The following is a 17,597-nucleotide window of genomic DNA, read 5'->3' on the forward strand; positions in this document are numbered from 1 at the left end:
TCCACATTCCGTATATATGCATTAGTATACTGTATTGGTGTTTTTCTTTCTGGCTTACTTCACTCTGTATAATAGGCTCCAGTTTCATCCACCTCATTAGAACTGATTCAAATGTATTCTTTTTAATGGCTGAGTAATATTCCATTGTGTATATGTACCACAGCTTTCTTATCCATTCATCTGCTGATGGACATCTAGGTTGCTTCCATGTCCTGGCTATTATAAACAGTGCTGTGATGAACACTGGGGTACACGTGTCTCTTTCAATTCTGGTTTCCTCGGTGTGTATGCTCAGCAGTGGGATTTCTGGGTCATATGGCAGTTTTATTTCCTGTTTTGTAAGGAATCTCCACTCTCTTCTCCACAGTAGCTGTACTAGTTTGCATTCCCACCAACAGTGTAAGAAGGTTCTGGCAAGATGCTGCAAAATGGTTCTGAAAACCTGGAATTGGCATCATTAAGTATTCCAATTTCAGTTCTTATGGAATATGGCAGGTCATACACCTGTGATTATTTTTGGAGGTGGTGAGAGCTGCGATGATGAGGTTGCCATCCCAGATGGGATGGACGGCAGGAGGATGAGGGGGCGGGGCTGGGGACGTTGGGCCAGTTCCCCAGCTTTGGTAGCGGTTTAGGTCTCGGTAAGGTTCTAGCATGTTGCTGTGCAGTCTCAGAGTTACTCACTGCCTGGCTGGGATTCTGTTTTCCGAGGGGCAGGGTGCTGTGTGTTGGTATCTGGGGAGGGGTGTGGGACAACTGCTGGAGTCCAGGTTCACTGGGCACCCCCGGGATGGGTGGGCACTGCTGCTGGATTTGGTGAGCACAGCAAGCAGTGTGGTCTGTGTGGGGGCCTGTGGCAGCGGGTGATTGGGGGCTTGGATCAGAGACAGGCTGCTGGAGTACCTCAGAGGTGCAGAGAGCTGTGAGGTGGCACAGACCTGGCCTGGGGCCTGGCCCGGGGGCTGAGTAGGGGGAGAAGAGCTTCAGGTAGATGGCTTTGGTGACTGGCTGGGTGGATGCTGAGATGTTTCTGGAGAACTCTGCCCCCCAGGATGGCTGGGAGGCCAGTTTCCTGGTTTCAGGAGCAGTTTTTTTTAACAGTTTGCTTCACACTGTGTGGGCTTGGGCTGGTGGAATTTGTGTGCATGGGGAGGGGGGCACAGAGAGCTGATGGGAGCCAGCAACTGACTGGGCCTGGGGTGGAGGGTGGAGGGGGAATGGGGTCTTACTGTTGTTTCTGCTGGGTGCAGGTGCATCCACAGATTCCTTGGGCTTTGGAGGACTGCTGTTGCCTGGGCTGGGCCCCTGCCCCAGTATGCCCTCAGAAGAGGGGCCAGTCCCATCCCCTGTGCTGCTTTAGGCCCTAGAGCTCTGGGGAGGAGGCTCTGGGCCCACTGGAGCCAAAGTGCTTCCATCTGTGGGCCAGAGTGGCAGCTGAAAAGAAGGGAATAAATGCTTTATAACTAGGCTTCTACCCTGCCAGTGGGCCTGGAAGTCCATAAGCTTCACACCAAAGCTCTCTTTCTTCATCAGGTACCCCTCCATCACCACCACACTGGCAGGCTGCTTTCTTTCCAGGGTCCCTGAGTCAACAGGGTCATTTCCAGCGTGGGATGAGTGACTGGAATTTGAGTGGGATGAGTGACTGGTGAGAGGTATGAACATTTCTGACAGGTTAAATTCCACCTCTTTGGGGAATAGCCAGGTGACACACTGAATGTTGGGTTTGATGACCCCAACCACATGGATGGATGTGGCTGCTGCCATCTTGGCAAGCATTTCTTCATTTTTGGCCCATGAGAAGTTAGAGCCTAAAATGATTGCAAGGTTGCTGAGAGTCATTTTATTAATGTCACTGGTCTAAGTAAGTTTTTCAAGGAACTTGATTAAATGCCTAAAGTTAACAAAATTTTGTGGTGGAAACTTCTGACATGTTCTCCACAAATCCTGAAGTTTTTGTCTTGAACCTGTACACTTGCAACTTGTGTCCATTCTTCATACAGATTAAAAGTCATCAAAGGTTCAGGCATTTCCTGTAAATAGAACTTTAAAACACATGTTGCTGTGTGTGTGGAGGTGAGGGGGGGGGAGGAGTTGAACTCATCCAGGCAAGAAGTAGAACAGTTTACAGCAGATTTCAGTTTCCTTAACTTTGAGGCCCCAGCCTCAGTTCAGAAAAGGTCCTCCTACTTCTCGCCTGTCTCCAGCAATAGCAAGCCTGTCTCCAGCAAGCCTCAAGACACAGCGCATCTCACCACTGCCATGCTTCAGGTGTTCTTCCAAACGCATCCCAAAGGTGGACTTCTCCACCCATTTATCTTGATGGGTTTGCAACTATAGGAGGGCCTTTTCTAAGACATTTATATTTATCTCTCTGACTTACTTCACTCAGTTATAATAGGCTCTAGGTTCGTCCACAGGTACATGCAAAAGAATGAAATGAGAACACTTGCTAACGCCATTCAGTTAAGTCACTCAGTCATGTCAGAGTCTTTGTGACCCCATGAATCTCAGGACGCAAAGCCTCGCTGTCCAACACCAATGCCTGGAGTTCACACAAACTCATGTGCATAGAGTCAGTGATACGATCCAGCCATCTCATCCTCTGCCGTCCCCTTCTCCTCCTACTCCCAGTCCCTCCAGCATCAGGGTCTTTTCCAATGAGTTAAATCTTTGCATGAGGTGGCCAAAGTATTGTAGTTTCAGCCTTAGCATCAGTCCTTCCAAAGAACACCCACAACTGGTCTCCTTTAGGATGGACTGGTTGGATCTCCTTGCAGTCCAAGGGACTCTCAAGAGTCTTCTCCAGCACCACAGTTCAAGAGCATCAATTCTTCAGCATTCAGCTTTCTTCACAGTCCAACTCTCACATCCATACACGACCACTGGAAAAACCATAGCCTTGACTAGACGGACCTTTGTTGGCAAAATTATGTCTCTGCTTTTGAATATGCTATCTCAGTTGGTCATAACTTTCTTTCCAAGGAGTAAGTGTCTTTTAATTTCATGGCTACAATCACCATCTGCAGTGATTTTGGAGATGCAAAAAATAAAGTCAGCCACTGATTCCACTGTTTCCCCGTGTATCTGCCATGAAGGTATTGGACCAGATGACATGATCTTAGTTTTCTGAATGTTGAGCTTTACGCCAACTTTTTCACTCTCCACTTTCATTTCATCAAGAAGCTTTTTAGTTCCTCTCCACTTTCTGCCATAAGGGTGGTGTGATCTGCATATCTTGAGGTTATTGATATTTCTCCCGGAAATCTGGATTCCAGCTTGTGCTTCTTCCAGCCTAGCATTTCTCATGATGTACTCTGCATAGAAGTTAAATAAGCAGGGTGACGATATACAGCCTTGAAGTACTCCTTTTCCTATTTGGATCCAGTCTGTTGTTCCATGTTCAGTTATAACTGTTGCTTCCTGACCTGCATATAGGTTTCTCAAGAGGCAGGTCAGGTGGTCTCGTATTCCCACCTCTTTCAGCATTTTCCACAGTTTATTGTGATCCACACAGTTAAAGGGTTTGGCATAGTCAATAAAGCAGAAATAGATGTTTTTCTGGAACTCTCTTGCGTTTTTGATGATCCAGCACATGTTGGCAATTTGATCTCTGGTTCCTCTGCCTTTTCTAAAACCAACTTGAACATCTGGAAGTGCATGGTTCATGTATTGCTGAAGCCTGGCTTGGAGAATTTTGGGTACTACTTTACTGGCGTGTGAGATGAGTGCAATTGTGTGGTAGTCTGAGCATTCTTTGCAATTGCTTTTCTTTGGGATTGGAATGAAAACTGATATTTTCCAATCCTATGGCCACTGCTGAGTATTCCCAACTTGCTGGCATATTGAGTGTAGCACTTTCACAGCATCATCTTTCAGGATTTGAAACAGCTCAACTGGAGTTCCATCACCTCCACTAGCTTTGTTTGTACTGATGCTTCCTAAGGTCCACTTGACTTCACATTCCAGGATGTCTGGCTCTATGTGAGTGATCACACCATCGTGATTATCTGGGTTGTGAAGATCATTTTTGTACAGGTCTTATGTGGATTTTTGCTTCCTCTTCTTAATATCTTCTGCTTCTGTTAGGTCCCTGTCATTTCTATCTTTTATTGTGCCCATCTTTGCATGCAATGTTCCCTTGATGTCTCTAATTTTCTTGAAGAGATCTCTAGTCTTTCCCATTCTGTTGTTTTCCTCTATTTCTTTGCATTGATCACTGAGGAAGGCTTTCTGATCTCTTCTTGCTATTCTTTGGAACTCTGCATTCAGATGCTTATATCTTTCCTTTTCTCCTTTGCTTTTCACTTTTATTCTTTTCACAGCTATTTGTAAGGCCTCCCCAGACAGCCATTTTGCTTTTTGCATTTCTTTTCCATGGGGATGGTCTTGATCCCTGTCTCCTGTACAATGTCACAAACCTCTGTCCATAGTCCATCAGGTACTCTATCTATCAGGTCTAGTCCTTTAAATCTATTTCTCCCTTCCACTGTATAATCATAAGGGATTTGATTTAGGTCATACCTGAATAGTCTAGTGGTTTTCCCTACTTTCTTCAATTTTAGTCTGAATTTGGCAATAAGGAGTTCCTGATCTGAGCCAAAGTCAGCTCCTGGTCTTGTTTTTGTTGACTGTATAGAGCTTCTCCATCTTTGGCTTCAAAGAATATAATCAATCTGATTTCAGTGTTGACCATCTGGTGATATCCATGTGTAGAGTCTTCTCTTGTGTTGTTGGAAGAGGGTATTTCCTATGACCAGTGCATTTTCTTGGGAAAACTCTATTAGTCTTTGCCCTGCTTCATTCCATATTCCAAGGCCAAATTTGCCTATTACTCCATGTGTTTTTTGACTTCCTACTTTTGCATTCCAGTCCCCTATAATGAAAAGGTCATCTTTTTTGGGTGTTAGCTCTAAAAGGTTTTGTTGGTCTTTATAGAACCATTCAACTTCAGCTTCTTCAGCATTACTGGTTGGGGCATAGGCTTGGATTACTGTGATATTGAATGATTTGCCTTGGAAACAAAAAGAGACGATTCTGTCATTTTTGAGATGTACTTTGCATCCAAGTACTGCATTTTGAATTCTTTTGCTGACCATGATGGCTATTCCATTTCTTCCGACCTAAATGTAAGACCAGAAACTACAAAACTACTTGAGGAAAACTTTTGCAGAACACTCAATGACATAAAGCAAGATCTTCTATTAACCACCTCCTAGAGTAATGGAAATAAAAATAAACAAGTGGGACCTAATTAAACTTAAGAGTTTTTGCATAACAAAGGAAACTACAAACAAGGTGAAAAAACAGCCCTCAGAATGGGAGAGAATAATAGTAAATGAAACATGCAAGCAGCTCATACAACTCAATACCAGAAAAACAAACAACCTAATCAAAAAGTGTGAAAAAGACCTAAACAGACATTTTTCCAAAGAAGACATACAGGTGGCTAACAAAACCATGAAGAGGTTTTCAACATCGCTCATTATTAGAGGAATTCAAATCAAAACTACAATGAAATACCACCTCACACAAGTCAGAATGGCCATCATCAAAAAGTCTACAAACAATTAATGCTGGAGAGGATGTAGAGAGAAGGGAACCCTCTTACTTTGCTGGTGGGAATGTAAATTGACACAGCCACTATGGAAGACAGTATGGAGATTCCTTTAAAAAACTAAGAATAAAATCACCATATAACCCAGCAATCCCATTCTTAGGCATAGACCCTGAGGAAACACAAATTGAAAAAGAAACATATACCACAGTGTTTATTGAACCACTATTTACAATAGCTAAGACATGGAAGCAGCCTAGATGTCCATGGGCAGAAGAATGAATAAAGAAGCTGTGGTACAAATATGCAATGAAATACTGCTGCTAAGTCGCTTCAGTCATGTCCCACTCTGTGTGACTCCATAGATGGAAGCCCACCAGGCTCCCCCGTCCCTGGGATTCTCCAGGCAAGAACAATGGAGTGGGTTGCCATTTCCTTCTCCAAGGCATGAAAGTGAAAAGTGAAAGTGAAGTCGCTCAGTCGTGTCTGACTGTTAGCGACCCCATGGACTGCAGCCTACCAGGCTCCTCCGTCCATGGGATTTTCCAGGCAAGAATACTGGATTGGGGTGCCATTGCCTTCTCCAACAATGAAATACTACTCAGCCATAAAAAGGAACACATATAAACTGCTTCTTCATGGTGCAGCCTACATCCTTTCCTCACTGCTTCCCAGGCCCATGGCCCCACCCTCACTGTGTTAGTTCCAGCAGCTCTGCCCTTGGCGTTGGTAGGTTGGGGCTGGCTAGGAGAACCAGGCCCCTGGTGGTGTGCTCTTTGGACTTTCTGTAATGCCCAATTATTACATATCTGGCCACTTGCCCAATCTCCATCTCTTCAAGAGAGATAAGCTTCATCTAAATTATTTCGTCTGATTGTCATTTAAAAAGTTATTGTTTCTTCTGTCTTGGATATTCCTTTGGAAAAGGTATATAGATTCATTGCAATTTCTAATTCATTGTCTATAGATTATAAGATAAAATCAAGCATGTATCTGCTGATACTTTTTTAAGTTAACGTGTCTTTATACTTAGAAATGTCTCTTAATAGTAGACTTTCTTGGTGGCTCAGGTGATAGAGAATCTGCCTGAAGTACAGGAGACTCATGTTTAGTCCATTTGTCAGGAAGATCCCCTGGATAAGGAAATGGCAACCCACTCCAGTATTTTTGCCTGGAGAATTCCATGGACAGAGGAGGCTGTCAGGCTACAGTTCATGGGGTCACAAAGAGTTGGACATGACTGAGCAACAATCACTCACTCACTACATATCAGAAACATAACTTAGTTCCCCTATATAATATTAATAACTTATTAGTATCTACAATATTTTTTAATCTTTGTTTTTAAATTTTTGGTGTTTTTTGTTTGTTTGCTTGCTTGCTTTACTTTTTCACATGCATAGAAACTTCATTACATATGCATTTTCAGAGGTGACTGCAAAGAGATCACAGTTAGAAGATGGAGCAGGAGGGTCATATCCTCCATGAACTATCAAAACTAACTGAAAAAAATCTCCCTTGTAAGCTATGCTGTGAATATATGCTAAGTTGTGCCCAACCCTTTGTGACCCTATAGACTGTAGCCTGCCAGGCTCCACTGTCCATGGGATTTTTCAGGCAAGAATACTTGTTGTTTCCTCCTCCACTCCCTTGTAAGACAAAGCCTCAAAGTGAAAGAGCTAGTGAGATTCAGCAGAAGTCAGAAATTACAGACCCATATTTTAAATACATCATGAACACCATACAGGACCAATTAAAATTCTCATATATTTCTAGTAGAAATGTATAATAGTAGAATCAACTTGGAAAACAGTCTCATAAACGATTTGCTCAAAGAAATTTAGACATTTTCTAATATAGTCTTAAAAATCATCTAGCCCCTGCTCAAATCTTAATTACAAAGCTGATCTCACATATTTAATTATTTTTAATAATATAATGCCCTCTTGATACGAGGATATATATTTGTTTCTTATTGCTACTGGTATAACACAGGGATCCTCTGTCTCTGATTTTAGCCATGTAAGACCATGAAATAATAATAATAAAAAAAAGACACCACCACCACCCACCAAAAATAACAGCAAATAAATAAATAAATAAATAAAATCCACCATGAATTGTGATCTAATGTGATCGTAAATAATAAATTTCTGTGATTTTAAGATGCCATGTTTGTAGTAATTTTGTGACAGTTTCTTAGTCTATTTAGGCTGTCATAAAAAAAAAATCACAGTCTTCATGGCTTAAACAGTAGTAGTTAATTTTCTCACAGTTCTGAAGGCTAGAAAATCCAAGGTCAAGGTGCCATACTGTTTAGTTACTTGTGAGGGCTCTTTCTGTCTTCTAAGCTCCCGTCTCACTGTGTTCATATCACTTTTTTGTGCTTGTGAGAAAGACAGCAAGCTCTCTGGTGCTTCTATTTATAAAGTCGCTAATCCTATTACAAAAACACAAGAGACAACTCTATACATGGACATCACCAGATGGTCAATACCAAAATCAGATAGACTTATTCTTTGCATCCAAAGATGAAGAGGCAGCAAAAACAGGCAGTACAAACAAGACCTGGAGCTGACTGTGGCTAGGATTATCAACTTCTTATTGAAAAATTCAAGTTTAAAAAGAAAGTAGGGAAAAACACTAGACCATTCAATTATTGCCAAAACCATTGTGGAGGTGATGAATAGATTCAAGGAATTAGCTCTGGTAGACAGAGTGCCTGAAGAACTATGAACAGCGATTTGTAACATTGTACAGGAGACAGTGACCAAAACCATCTCAAAGAAAAAGAAATGCAAGAAGGTAAAATGGTTGTCTGCAGAAGTTTTATAAATAGCTGATAAAAGAAGAGTAGCCAAAGGCAAATGAAAAAGGGAAGGATATAACCAGTGAATGCAAGTTTCCAAAAAATAGTGGGGGGAGATAAGAAAAAGCCTTCCTAAGTGAACAATGCAAAGAACTAGACGGGGAAAAAATAGAATATCAAGAAAACATTTCATGCAAGGATGTGTGCAATAAAGGACAGTAACAATAAGGACCTAAAAGAAGCAGAAGAGATTAAGAAGAGGTGGCAGAAATACACAGAAGAACTGTACAAAAAAAAGGGCTCAATGATGTGGATAATAATGATGGTGTGGTCACTCACCTAGAGCCAGACATCCTGGAGTGTGAATTCAGAAGGCCTGTAGGAAGCATTACTATGAGCAAAGCTAGAGGAGGTGACAGAATTCCCGCTGAGCTATTTAAAACCCTAAAAGGCAATACTGCTAAAGTGCTACACAAAATATGTTCAGCAGACTTGGAAATCTCAGAACTGGCCAGAGAACTGGAAAATGTCAGTTTTCATTCCAATCCCAAAGAAAGAATGCCAAAGAATGTTGATGCTATCATACAATTGCACTTATTTCACATGCTAGCAAGGTTATGATAAAAAAAAAAAAATCTTCAAGCTAGATTTCAGCAGTACATGAACCAAGAATTTGCAGATGTACAAGTTGTGTTTAGAAAAGGCAGAGGAACCAGAGATCAAATTGCCAATATCCAATGGATCATAAAGAAAGCAAAGCAACTTTACAAAATCATCTACTTCTGCTTCACTGACTATGCTAAAGCCTTAGAAAGTATGGAGCACAATAAACTGTGGAAAATTCTTAAAAAATGAGAATATCAGACTACTTTAATTGTCTCCTAATAAACCTGTATGCAAGACAAGAATCAACAGTTAGAACTGGATATGGAACAATGAACTGGTTCAAAATTTGGAAAGAACTATGTCAAGGTTGTATAATGTGACTCTACTTATTTAACTTTTATGTTGAGTACATCATGTGAAATGCCAGCCTGGATTAATCACAATGTGGAATCACGATTGCCAGGAGAAACATCAACAACTTCAGATATGCAGATGATACCACTCTAATGGCAGAAAGCAAACAGGAATTAAAGAGCTTCTTGATGAGGTTGAAAGAGGAGAGTGAAAAAGCTGGCTTAAAACTCAACATTCAAAAACTAAGATCATGGCATCTGGTCCCATCACTTCATGGCAATACATGGGGAAAAAGTGGAAGGAGTGACATATTTTGTTTTCTTGGGCTCTAAAATCACCTCAGGTGGTGACTGCAGCCACGGAATTAAAAGATACTTGCTTTTGGAAGGAAAGTTATGACAAACTTAGATAGCACATTAAAGCAGAAACATCACTTTACTGACAAAGTCTGCTTAGCCAAAGCTATGGTTTTTCCCATAGTCATGTATGGATGTGAAAATTGGACCATAAAGAAGGCTGAGCACCAAAGCATTGATGCCTTCAAATTGTGGTCCTGGAGAAGACTCTTGAGAGTCCCTTGGACTGTAAGGAGATAAAACCAGTCAATCCAAAAGGAAATCAACCCTGAACGTTCATTGGGAGGCTGATGTTGAAACTAAAGCTCCATGAACTGACTTATTGGAAAATACCATGATGCTGGGAAAGATTGAGGGCAGGAGGAGTGGGGGTGACAGAGGATGAGATAGTTGGATGGCATCACGTTCTCGATGGACATGAGTTTGAACAAACTCTGGGAGATAGTGAAAGACAGGGAAGCCTGGTGTTTGGCAGTCCACTGGGTTGCTAAGATTTCGACATGACTTATTGACTGAATGACAACAACAACAATCCTACTGTACGGATGCCCTATTTTTATTACTTCATTTAATCTTAAATATTTCCTTAGAAGCCCTGTCTCCAGATACAGAAACACTGTCGATTAATACGTCAATATATGTATGTAGGGCAGGGATACATATATTCAGTACATAACAGATAACAAAACAACACTAAACAATGCTAAAAAAAATTGATAGTCATACGTATTCCTTAAAACAGTTAAAAATTGCAAATATAATGACTGAAATGAAGCATCACTAAAGATCCTACAAATTCAATAAGATGTGAACAGTTTTACAAAATAAAACTTAATCTGATAAAAATATAGAAAATCCCAGAAGCCCCATATTTACTAAAAGGAATTATTTACATTATTCAAACTTTCTTGAACAGTAAATTTCAGATCCAGATCATTAACTTTTAAGTTCAGTTTAGATGCTCAGTTGTGTCCGATTCTTTGCGACCCCATGAACTGCAGCACACCAGGCCTCCCTGTCCAAGAGCAACTCCCAGAACCTACCCAGACTCATGTCCATTCAGTCGGTGATGCCATCCAACCATCTCATCCTCTGTCATCCCCTTCTCCTGCCCTCAATCTTTCCCAGCATCAGGGTCTTTTCAAATGAGTTAGCTCTTCGCATCATGGCTCAGCTGGTAAAGAATCTGCCTGCAATGTGGGAGACCTGGGTTCAATCCCTGGATTGGGAAGATCCCCTGGAGAAGAGAACGGCTACTCACTCCAGTATTCTGGCCTGAAGAATTCCACAGACTGTATAGTCCATGAGGACTCAAAGAGTCAGACATGATTGAGTGACTTCCACTTTCAAGCTCTGCTATAAATTAAATTGTAAAAGTGCTATCAGTTTTTAAGAGCAAAGTTACAGTATAGACATAAATTCTTCCATGAAATATTAAAAAGGAGACAGCATTGTTTTACCAATTTTTAAGTAGTCAAAATACCCCATATACTAAAACATGTCAAGAAGATTTTCAAAAAACAAGAAGTATATGCCAATCTTTGCTAAGAATAGTGATTAAAACATCTATAATAAAATGTTAGAATATTGAATACAAAATATATTAAAATGATGCTAATATAAAGCCACATAAAGTTTATTCATAATGTCAGCTAGCTTAACATTTGAAATAACCAGTAAAGGTCCTTTACCAGATTAATAGAATTAAAGGTCAAATAACACATAAAAATATCAATAGATTAAAAAAAATCCTTCTAGAAAGATAGACTAGACATACTTTTCCTTAGCCCTTTCAGTAAGTGCAAATATACTACAGATATTATACATAATATAATACAAGGAAATATTTTTTAAAAATAGAGAAAAGAAGAAAGACTGGCTGGGGATCTTAAAACCCCCCAAAAGACATAATGGTCAGTTCTTGGATTTCTTTTTGCCTTTTATAGTCAAGATTTGGAGTTTAAGAAGTCTGGAACTCAGAAACATCAATGGATGCAGGAAAAAAAAAAAGGCACTTCTACTGGAGCGATATCATAGTAGTCTTATTAGAGAGTCAGGACACTGGCATTGGCTCAAAGTTAACAAATCCATCCCCTCACCTGTAGTGTCAATAGACATGACTGCTCCATGTGGGAAGCAGTAACAAAGCACTTCTGCCTTTTACATGGGGAGATATATTAGTGGAGCTGATCTGAGTAGCCAGAATACCAACCCCTGCCCAGCTATAACAGGGAGACTCTTCCCCTCTTGGCTGTCAGTGGAGATAAAATAAGGAAACGGGACTTCTATTTTCAAGAGCTAGCTCTTCTTCTCCTTTAATTTTCATTTTTATAACCTATTACTTTGCAAAAAAAAAAAAAAAAAGACCCTATTTTTAAAGCAAACTTCATAAATATATATTTTATAATTTTTGTGAATTTTTTCCCCTCTTTTTCTTTAATATTGTATTTTTGAAAATCCAACCTCTACTCTAGATTTTTAATTTTTGATTTTTGGTGTTTGTTATCAACTGTGTACCTTTAAGAACCCAATCATTAGTACCCATTTTTAATTGGGAGCGAGATTACTGGCTTGACTGCTCTCTCCCACTTTGGACTCTCCTTTTTCTCCACCAAGTCACCTCTATCTCCTCCCTCCCCCTTCTCTTCTCTACCCAACTCTGTGAATCTCTTTGTGTGTTCCTGATGTGGAGAACACTTAGGGAACTGATTATTGGCTAGATCTGTCTCTCTCCTTTTGATTCCCCTCTTTATCCTCCTGGCCACCTATGTCTCCTTCCTTCCTCTTCTCTTCTCTGTATAACTCCATGAACATCTCAGAGCGATCCAGACTGTGGAGCACACATAAGGAAGTGATTACTGGATATCTTGCTCTCTCCTCTTTTGATTCCACCTCATCTCACCCTGGTCACCTCTATCTCCCTGCTCCTTCTTCTCTTCTCCATGTAACTCTGTACATCTTTGGGTGCTCCTCATTGTGGAGAAACTTTTCATCATTAACCTAGATATTTTATCATTGGTGCTGTATAGATGGATAAATCTTGATGATAGTGTAAAAATAATACTGAAAACCAGAAGCAGGAGGCTTAAGTCCAAATCCTGAAATACCAGAGAACTCCTGACTCCAGGGAACGTTAACTGACAGGATCTCATCAAACACCTACACTGAAACCAAGCACCACCCAAGCACAAACAAGTTCCAGAGAAGGACATACCACACAAATTCTCCAGCAACACAGGAACACAGCCCTGAGCTTCAATATACAGGCTGCCCAAAGTCACACCAAACCCACTGACATCTCATAACTCATTACTGGACACTTGACTGCACTACAGAGAGAAGAAATCCAGCCCCACCCACCAGAATACAGACACAAGCTTCCTTAACCAGGAAACCTAGACAAGCCACCCGTTCAACCCCATCCACAATGAGGAAACTCCAAAATAAAGAGAAATCCACAGAATGCAGAAAGGCCAACCCAAACACAGCAATATAAAAAAGATGAAGAAACAGAGGAATACCCAGCAGGTAAAGGAACAGGATAAATACCCACCAAACCAAAGAGGAAGAGATAGGGAATCTACCTAATAAACAATTCCGAAAAATGATAGTGAAAATGATCCAAAATCTTGAAATTGAAATGGAATCACAGATAAATAGCCTGGAGACAAGGATTGAGAAGATGCAAGAAAGGTTTAACAAGAACCTAGAAGAAATAAAAATGAGTCAATATGTAGTGAATAATGCAATAAGTGAGATCAAAAACACTCTGGAGGGAACAAATAGTAGAATAACAGAGGCATAAGATAGGATTAGTGAGGTAGGATATAGAATGCTAGAAATAAATGAATCAGAGAGGAAAAAAGAAAAACGAATTAAAATAAATGAGGACAATCTCAGAGACCTCTGGGACGATGTTAAATGCCCCAACGTTCGAATCATAGGAGTCCCAGAAGACCAAAACAAAGACCATGAGAAAATACTTGAGCAGATAATACTTGAAAACTTCCTTAAAATGGGGAAGGAAATTATAACCCAAGTCCAAGAAACCCAGAGAATCCCAAACACGATAGACCCAAGGCAAAACACCCCAAGACACATATTAATCAAATTAACAAAGATCAAACACAAAGAACAAATATTAAAAGCAGCAAGGGAAAAACAGCAAACGACACACAAGGGGATTCCCATAAGGATAACAGCTGATCTTTCGATAGAAATTCTTCAGGCCAGGAGGAAATGACAGGATATACTTAAAGTGATGAAAAAAAATAACCTACAGCCCAGATTACTGTACTCAGCAAGGATTTCATTAAATATGAAGGAGAAATCAAAAGCTTAACAGACAAGCAAAAGCTGAGAGAATTCAGCACCACCAAACCAGCTCTCCAACAAATGCTAAAGGATCTTATTTAGATAGAAAACACAGAAAGGGTGTATAAACTTCACCCCCAAACAATAAAATAAATGGCAATGGGATCATACTTATCAATAATTACCTTAAACTTAAATGGGTTGAATGCTCCAACCAAAAGACCAAGAATGGCTGAATGAATACAAAAACAAGATATATATATATATATATATATATATATATATATATATATATATATATATATATATATAATGTTGTCCACAGGAGACCCACCTCAAACAGGGGGCACATACAGACTGAAAGTAAAGGGCTGGAAAAAGATATTCCACACAAATAGAGACCAAAAGAAAGCAGGAATAGCAATACTCATATCAGATAAAATAGACTTTAGAACAAAGGCTGTGAGAAGAGACAAAGAAGGACACTACATAATGATCAAAGGATCAATCCAAGAAGAAGATATAACAATTATAAATATATGTGCATCCAACATAGGAGCACCGCAATATGTAAGGGAAATGCTAACAAGTATGAAAAGGGAAACTATCAATAACACAATAATAGTGGGAGACTTTAATACCCCACTCACACCTATAGATAGACCAACTAAACAGAAAATTAACAAGGAAACACAAACTTTAAATGATACAATAGACCAGTTAGACCTAATTGATATGTATAAGACATTTCACATCAAAACAATGAAGTTCACCTTTTTCTCAAGTGCACACAGAACCTTCTCCAGGATAGATCACATCCTAGGCCATAAATCTAGCCTTGGTAAATTAAAAAAAAAAAAAAATTGAAATCATTCCAAGCGTCTTTTCTGACCACAATGCAGTAAGAATAGGTCTCAATTACAGGAGAAAAACTATTAAAAATTTCAACTTATGGAGGCTGAACAACCAACAAATCACAGAAGAAATCAGAAAAGAAATCAAAATATGCATAGAAATGAAAGAAAATGAAAACACAACAACCCAAAACCTTTGGGACACTGTAAAAGCAGTGCTAAGGGGAAGGTTCATAGCAATACAGGCTTACCTCAAGAAACAAGAAAAAAAGTAAATAAATAAATAACCTAAGTTTAAACCTAAAGCAAGTAGAAAAGGAAGAAATGAAGAACCCCAGGTTTAGTAGCATGAACAAAATCTTAAAAATTAGGGCAGAAATAAATGCAAAAGAAACAAAAGAGACCATGGCAAAAATGAACAAAGCCAAAGCTTGTTCTCTGAGAGAATAAATAAAATTGACACAGCATTAGCCAAACTCATCAAGAAACAAAGGAATAAAAATCAAATCAACAAAATTAGAAATGAAAATGGAGAGATCACAACTGACAACACAGAAATACAAAGGATCATAAGAGACTACTATCAGCAATTATATGCCAATAAATTGGACAACTTGGAAGAAATGGAAAAATTCTTAGAAAAGGACAACTTTCCAAAACTGAACCAGGAAGAAAGAGAAAATCTTAACAGACCCATCACAAGCATGGAAATTGAAACTAATTGGAAATCTTCCAGCAAATAAACACCCAGGTTCAGACGGCTTCAGAGCTGAATTCTACCAAAAATTTAGAGAAGAGCTAACACCTATACTACTCAAAATCTTCCAGAAAATTGAAGAAGAAGATAAACTTCCAAAATCGTTCTATGAGGCCACCATCACCCTAATACCAAAACCTGACAAAGATACCACAAAAAAAGAAAACTACAGGCCAATTATACTGATGAACATAGATGCAAAGATCCTTAACAAAATTCTAGCAATTGAATCCAACAACAAATTAAGAAGATCATATATCATGACCAAGTGGGCTTTATCCCAGGGATGGGAGGATTCTTCAATATCCACAAATCAATCAATGTAATTCATCACAAATTGTAAAATAAAAGCCATATGATTATCTCAATAGATGCAGAGAAAGCGTTTGAAAAATTCAACATTCATTTATGATAAAAACTCTCCAGAAAGCAGGAATAGAAAGAACATATCTCAACATAATAAAAGCTATATATGACAAACCTACAGCAAACATTATCTTCAATGGTGAAAAATTGAAAGCAGTCCCCCTAAAGTCAGGAACAAGACAAAACTGCCTACTCTCAATACTACTATTCAGCATAGTTTTGGAAGTTTTGGCCACGGCAAACAGAGAAGAAAAAGAAATAAAAGGAATACAAATTGGAAAAGAAGTAAAACTCTCACTGTTTGCAGATGACATGATCCTCTACCTAGAAAACCCTAGAGACTCCACCAGAAAATTACTAGAGCTAGTCAATGAATACAGGAAAGTTTCAGGATATAAAATAAAAACACGGAAATCCCTTGCATTCCTATACACTAATAATGAGAAAAGAGAAATTAAGGAAACAATTCCATTCACCATTGCAACAAAAAGAATAAAATACTTAGGAATATATCTACCTAAAGAAACAAAAGACTTTTATATATAGAAAACTATAAAACACTGGTGAAAGAAATCAAACAGAACACAAATACGTGGAGAAATATACTGTGTTTATGGATCGGAAGAATCAATATAGTGAAAATGAGTATATTACCCAAAGCAATCTATAGATTCATTGCAATCCCTATCAAGCTACCAATGGTATTATTCACAGAGCTAGAACAAATAATTTCACAATTTGTATGGAAATACAAAAATCCTGGAATAGTCAAAGCAATCTTGAGAAAGAAGAATGGAACTGGAGAAATCAACCTGCCTGACTTCAGGCTCTACTACAAAGCCACAGTCATCAAGACAGTATAGTACTTGCACAAAGACAAAAATATAGATCAATGGAACAAAATAGAAAGCTGAGATATAAATTCATGAACGTATGCACACCTTATCTTTGACAAAGGAGACAAGAATATACAATGGAGAAAGGACGATCTCTTTAACAAGTGGTGCTGGGAAAACTGGTCAACCGCTTGTAAAAGAATGAAACTAAAACAGTTTCTAACACCATACACAAAAATAAACTCAAAACGGATTAAAGATCTAAATGTAAGACCAGAAACTATAAAATTCCTAGAGGAGAACATAGGCAAAACACTCTCTGACATAAATAACAGTAGGATCCTCTATGACCCACTTCCCAGAATATTGGAATTAAAAGCAAAAATAAACAAATGGGATCTAATTAAAACTAAAAGCTTCTGCATAATAAAGGAAACTATAAGCAAGGTGAAAAGACAGCATTCAGAATGGGACAAAATAATAGCAAATGAAGCAACTGATAAAGAATTAATCTCAAAAATGTACAAGCAACTCCTGCAGCAGCTCAATTCCAGAAAAATAAATGACCCAATCAAAAAATGGGCCAAAGAAGTAAAAAACATTTCTCCAAAGAAGACATAGAGATGGCTAACAAACACATGAAAAGATGCTCAACATCACTCATTCTTCAGTTCAGTTCAGTCGCTCAGTCGTGTCCAACTCTTTGCGACCCCATGAATCCCACCACACGAGGCCTCCCTGTCCATCACCAACTCCCAGAGTTCACTCAATCTCAGGTCCATCGAGTC

General features: G+C 39.2%; 1 pseudogene; it reads right to left on the reverse strand.

The window, feature by feature from the left end:
* Nucleotides 1-479: 479 nt before the first annotated feature.
* Nucleotides 480-6,389, reverse strand: LOC102266715 (rho GTPase-activating protein 17-like; annotated as a pseudogene).
* Between the last annotated feature and the right edge of the window lie 11,208 nt (nucleotides 6,390-17,597).

Source organism: Bos mutus, chromosome X (assembly GCF_027580195.1).
Source record: "Bos mutus isolate GX-2022 chromosome X, NWIPB_WYAK_1.1, whole genome shotgun sequence".
Lineage (NCBI taxonomy): Eukaryota > Metazoa > Chordata > Mammalia > Artiodactyla > Bovidae > Bos > Bos mutus.